The sequence below is a fragment of the Morone saxatilis genome, unplaced genomic scaffold, assembly GCF_004916995.1.
Source record: "Morone saxatilis isolate NCDOM2014 unplaced genomic scaffold, NCSU_SB_2.0 Contig11, whole genome shotgun sequence".
Classification (NCBI taxonomy): domain Eukaryota; kingdom Metazoa; phylum Chordata; class Actinopteri; family Moronidae; genus Morone; species Morone saxatilis.
In genome coordinates, this window is record NW_023339663.1 from 2112805 (window position 1) to 2119018 (window position 6214).

The following is a 6214-nucleotide window of genomic DNA, read 5'->3' on the forward strand; positions in this document are numbered from 1 at the left end:
AACAAAAATATGGGATGTTCTCTTTCTAATTTCATTTACAGATTAAAGTGCTCTCATCAAATAAATGCTGTCTTTTATTTTGAAACAGTAGCTTTATGTTGTTGTTATTTGGAAAACCCGCCCCCTCTCTCACCTCACCCTGGCACCCAGCCCAGTTTTCAGGGACAACTTCCCAACAATAGCTTCAGCAGTTTCATCACAGATGCAGACATCTCACAGGAGATGAGTCATTTAGTTCAAGAGTGTAAGTTAGTCAGCTCATTCTGGGCATCTAAATACAGGAGGCTGCCTTTATACTAACAGGGAGGAGATTGCTGTGACATTGCGTCATCCCGCTGTGAGTGACTGGTGGGGTTTTTTCTAGCAGGAAACAATTTGTTGCAGCGTTTTTTTGGAGGTGGGCGGGGCAGAGGCTTTGTACACTGAAACCTGAGCTTCAGAGCTGCTTCAGAAACCCTGCTGGAGCTCAGTTCTGGTTCTCTCTCCGCCATGAAACAACTATTTGGTTTTGATTGCGTTGCTACAGCAACACACACTCACGCACTCTGCTGACGTCACATGCTGCTTATAGCTTAATTATTTTTATTTTTTTTTCTTCATAGATAAATAATTTGTTAATGGTTGTGTGCATCTCCCTCCTTTGTCAAGTTTTAGGAAGTATCAGTTGTGTATAATTCCCGAAAATAATGACACAACAAGAAGTTTAATAAACCACATACTCCACATTCTCCTTTTTTAATCATTAACTGTTGTAAAACGTTTGGAAGAATGCAGTGATAACCTTCACAAGCTCAGCTTTCTGTTTTGAATTGCACAACAAACGTGCAAAACTTATCAAAAAAGAGACGCAGTTCAGTAGTTCAGTGCATGTTCAGCTGCCGTCTTATGTTTCTGCACGGTGACCAACAAAGTGTTTTCCAGCTCAGGTTGTGCTGTATTATACCTCTAAATACAAGAGTTTTATTTTTTATCAATGAAAGCATTATTTCACATTATTATTATTACATCACAAATGTAATGAGAATCATTTACATTAACTACTAACCAGATGATTATGTTACACAGGGTGGAGATTTTTGTGTCCAGAAATATGTTGTTCTTGTTTCTACATTCAGAAATCATCAGTAAATTACTATTTCTGTTTTTACTGAATACAATTTGATGCAAAACTGTTTTTTTAAATTATTATTATGGTTAATTGACTCATATAAACTTTTTTAGCTGAGGTTGCACAGCTTTTAGGGAATAGAAATACCCAGCCTGGGTGCTGGTGGACCAAAGTTCATAGGGTTAGCTGAGCCTCTACAGAGCTGTCAGACAATCTCTACTCACTTCTTCTCATTGTATGTGTAGTAATCTGTGCACATAGAGTTAAATTTAGCAACACTTGAAAACCTAAGAATAAAATCTGTCGTAAGACATTTACAATGTTCTACTTTTCCCTTTACTTTCTGTATAACGTTACTTTTACAACTATGTCTGTATGTGAGAACAAACACTTCACATAGATTCCCTGATGTTCACATATCAGACCTCCACCAAAAGAAAGAAGCTAATTAAATATTTTTTGCTAATATTACATCTGTCCCTCTTGGAGCCGCTCTCTCTCTCTCTCAGTGTTTGTGTGATTGTTTGCAGGTGTGCTGGACTCATCGCTCTTATTAGCCTCTTCAAACGCTCTGTGTTCAGCTACTGGCACTCAATACGTTCCAGCTTCGCTTTCTTCGTTTTTTTGATTCCTGCTTTTGGTCCTTGACTAATATCTGCCTTTCCTGTGCTGGCTCCTGCTCCCTCTGCCTCGTCCAGCTCCTCCTCTTTGGTTACTCACTCAGGATATCCCTCTAGATCAGCCGCCCCGTCATCCCCAAAACCCCGTTGGTGTGTTTTCTTTACTGGGTCACTTATGCAGTCGTGGCGCATGTGTCGCAGCTTTCCATTCAGTCAGTATTTAGGCATTTTCCACCCTGTTTATGGAGCCCAGTGTGCAGAAGTAATAACTTGCACAAGCTCAATGAAAACAGTAATAAAAGGTCACTAATGCATCATTATTTTAATCACAACTGTAATGAGAATTATGTACATTAACTACTACCTTAGGCTGCTTGCTTTCTATTAGTAAAGCAATACTGTTACTAGTAGAGTGCTGCACAGTTTTGGCTAATGTGCACCCGCAGCCAGCTGTGTGTTAAACAATAACACCTACCTTCATCTCTAAAAGGGTCAAATTAAAAATAGTACATCCCCTTCAGCAGCTCATCCGGGTACTTTGGCCTTACTTCAATCCCCCGACCCGCCAGCTTTTGGGTGAAAGCCTCTAATGTGACTGGAGTCTGCCTCCATCAAAGTGGACAAATCCCCCAAATACAAATACTTTTTCTGTCGTTCAGACTCTTTATTTTTCTGTTTTGATCGTCTGTCCAATGTGACGTTACTGTAAATTAATTACATCACTGTTGCTACGAGCCGACAGAAGCAGAAAACATGTTGGTTTTATCTCCACTTCCTACGTTACCTTCTGCTGTTTATAAGGTTCATTATTAGAAGGAAGGTCAGCTCAGTTTATGTGACTTATTAAGGTTAAAATACCCTCTGATCCACAGTGTCAAACCAAACTCCATTCAAAAAACTGCTGTTTTAAGGTAGGATCTTAAAGTAAAGTAAAAACTTTATTTACATCGTCACTGAGACTTTTCTGATTCTCTTCAATCTACCTACAGACACAATCTGCTCACATTAACTCAGGAACATCATTAACAACATAACATCATCTGTATCCTTCTCCACAGGAGGCCTGAAGTCACAGATCTCTTCTTTTATTGCCCTTCGCTCTTTGGGGAAGTGAAGAAAATCCCAATCTGCAGTTTTTGAAATCACCTGATGTGCAAAATGCGGGAAATGTTGCCACATTTGTTCTCAATCAAAAGTAGGCGTGGTTCGTTTTGAAGAAAAGGGATCTCATCTATATTTATGTATTGAAACTCGCAATATTGCAGACATCTTGGACAGTTCCAGGTCAGCGTGTCTGTGTGTGTGTGTGTGTGTCGCCATGAGACAGGAGGGCAGGACTGAAGCTCTCTGTTGGTGGCGTAGGGTAACTCACCTGGTAGAGGTCGCACCCCATAAAGCCCGTAGAGTCCGCACTGCAACCTATTGTCCCCCCTCGCTCTCTAAAATCTGGCCCTGACTCGTAGGATGTACTGTATATTATTATTTAATTATGCAAAACATGTCAGAGCTGCATTAGGCCAAAAGACAAGAGGCGTAAACGTGGCTTCACACGCCTGCTGCAGCATGCTTGGAGCAGAGAGCGTATTGTATAATCAACTGAAGCCACTCGCACCGCCATCTTTTATTCTCTGCACGTCCTCCAACAGTTAAAAACTGCATAAAATCTGTAAAACACAAGTAAAATCTGTTTTAAAATGACTAAAACTGAAAGTTATAGGAGGAACATTTTTATTTAATTAACCCTAAAGTCACCTTTTCCTGCAGTATCGAGGCTTCAACCAGTGAAGCTGCACTTTCTCTCTACATTGTGTTGAAGGAAGTTTCCTGTTTTTATACGTCATGTAAAGTAAACTGCAGGACAATGAGAACACAGAGCTATCAAGTTTTATCAGGAGTTAATATTAACGTCACCAAGCACATTGTGCAATAGGCAGTAACTGATCAAATACCAATAAATCAATCGTGTTTAAGCAGCACACCACACATAAAACATACAATAGCTGATGGTCATCGATCATTACTATTAATGTAGTTGTTGCCTACTGTTGTTGCTGTACATCTCTCTCTCTCTCTTCTCTCTCTCCTCTGTCCGCAGGTTTCTACGCTGTTAAGGCAGTTTTTCCTTGCCCTGTCTCCAAGTGCTTGCTCAGGTGGGTACTGTTGGGTCTCTGTAATATGTTATAAGGAGTTCCGGTCTAAGACGCTGCTGTATTTGAAGAAGTGTCCTGAGAATAACTTCTGTTATGAATTGGCGCTAAACAAATAAAATTAAATTGTTTCATAATACTTTTTATCCTTCTAATTACTTCCTTATTTAGTTTTTATTGAGCCGCAGTCAGTAAGCACTCATTTTCATCCATATAAAAGTTAAGTTATAAAAATACACTCATTTATTCATAGATATAAGATAGAAGAAATAAAATATACAATAACGAACACAAACGATAAAGAAAATAGTGATTTTAAATGAGAAATGAAGAGTTTTTAGTATAACTTTTATTAATTAATTATTATTTAATCTTAACTCCATTCAGTCTTATCATCCGTCTTATCTTTGACCTTCCACTGTGTGAAATCTGCTTTACAAATAAAGCTTTGATTGTTTGATTGATAGCAGTCTAACAGCAGCAGTTTTACCCGTGACTCTGACCTGGAGCAGGAAGTGAGCCGGTACATGACTAAGATCTGTCTGTGTGTCTAAATACAGACAGCAGGAACATTTATATCCAGCAGGTTGTGAAGGGGAGGAGACAGTAAACACCTTTAATCAACAACATTATACTGTTGTTATAAGCAGACAGGACTTTATTAATGTTTATTAATCTATAACTCTTCCTTATATTATTACACATTATCTGCTTTTGTTGACAAATATATTAATAAACTTTTATTCCTCATCTTATTTATTTATTCTGTTATTGTTTGTCTGTTTTTAACCCCATTATAATGTCTGTTTTGGTCTTTTAATCAACATTCTTTACGCAGTCTGAGCTACTGGATGCCTGAATTTCCCCATGAGGATCAATAAAGTATATATTGATCTATTGACTTTGTATAGCTGCTTAAAACCACTTTATTAAACATTTATTTACTGGTTATTAATGCTAAATAACGGGGTTAGAATACTGAAATGTAAAAGTAAATGTTTTTTAAATAAATGTGTACATTTTTTTGCATCTTTTGTGTAAAATCTTTAAAGTAACTTCAGCTATCAGATGTATGTTCAGTATAAAGTGCAGTATTTAGTGGACGCCCCCCTGTGGAGGTCCTCCAGACTACAGTCCGGCCCAGAGGAGACCACTCACAGCTGCAACTAACCATCATTTACAGTGTAGATTGATAGATTAATGTAATGATTGTGGTCTTTATTGATCGTTGGGGCTATAAAATGTCATAAAATAGTGAAAAATGCTCTTTACAAGTTTGACTAATACTTTAAAAACCTAAATTTATTCAGTTTGATGACAGAAAAACAGCAAATATTCACATTTAAGAAACATTTTTGCTTTAAGAAAAATGCCCAGAATGATTATTGATTATCAGAACTGATGATTTATGGCTAAATGAATTATTTTTATATCCAATCTGTCCTGTAAACACCTGGAGATCATTTACTATTTATATTTATATTACAATGTACCTTTTATCTTCAATATAGGGTCCAAGAAATGAAGAATAAAGTGTTTATTAATGTATTCTTTAGAGACTTTAACTCCTCCGTGCTGGTTTATAAACAGTTAATTAATGACAATATAGTTCACATTAAATATAAATGGTAATAATTGATTGTTTACTGTAAATTAATAATCAAAACATGTCTTTATATCAGCTTACAACTATGCAGTTAATTAGAATATTATTAGAAATATAAATAAATAAATATAATATAAATATGCAGTGTTTTATACATCTGTGAATTATTATTATTATTATTATTTCATTTGTAGTAATACTTATGTTTGGTATTGTTTTTTTCACTTGGATAAGATAAAAATAAAAACTAAATATGATGAATAAATTATTTAATTTACTTTATTTGTTTGTTTATATGTTTGTTATATTGATTTGGTTTTGCAGTTTAAGACGACACAAAAATATAAAAAACAACAAAAAACTAAACTAAAATAAATCAAATAAAAACAATATTCGATTTGTTTTGTTTCATTTTATATATTTTATCTCTTCTTCTTTAAGTTTGAATTTTTGTCCCGTTTGACACAGATTCAGAGTTCAGTTGGTTTCATTCAGTGATGAAGATGAAGATGATGAGCGTTAAAGGGGGAGACGGCTCACTGAAGGTGGAGGGCTGGTAGATGGCTGCAGACAGACAGACAAGAGACACAGAGAGACAGACAGGTACCACAGTTTTAATGTTATTTAAATCTCCTCTGTGTTTAATGCTGTATACAATCTAAATAAAAGATAAAAAATACTATATTATAATATTATAATATATTATTATAATATTATATATTTTAATATATAT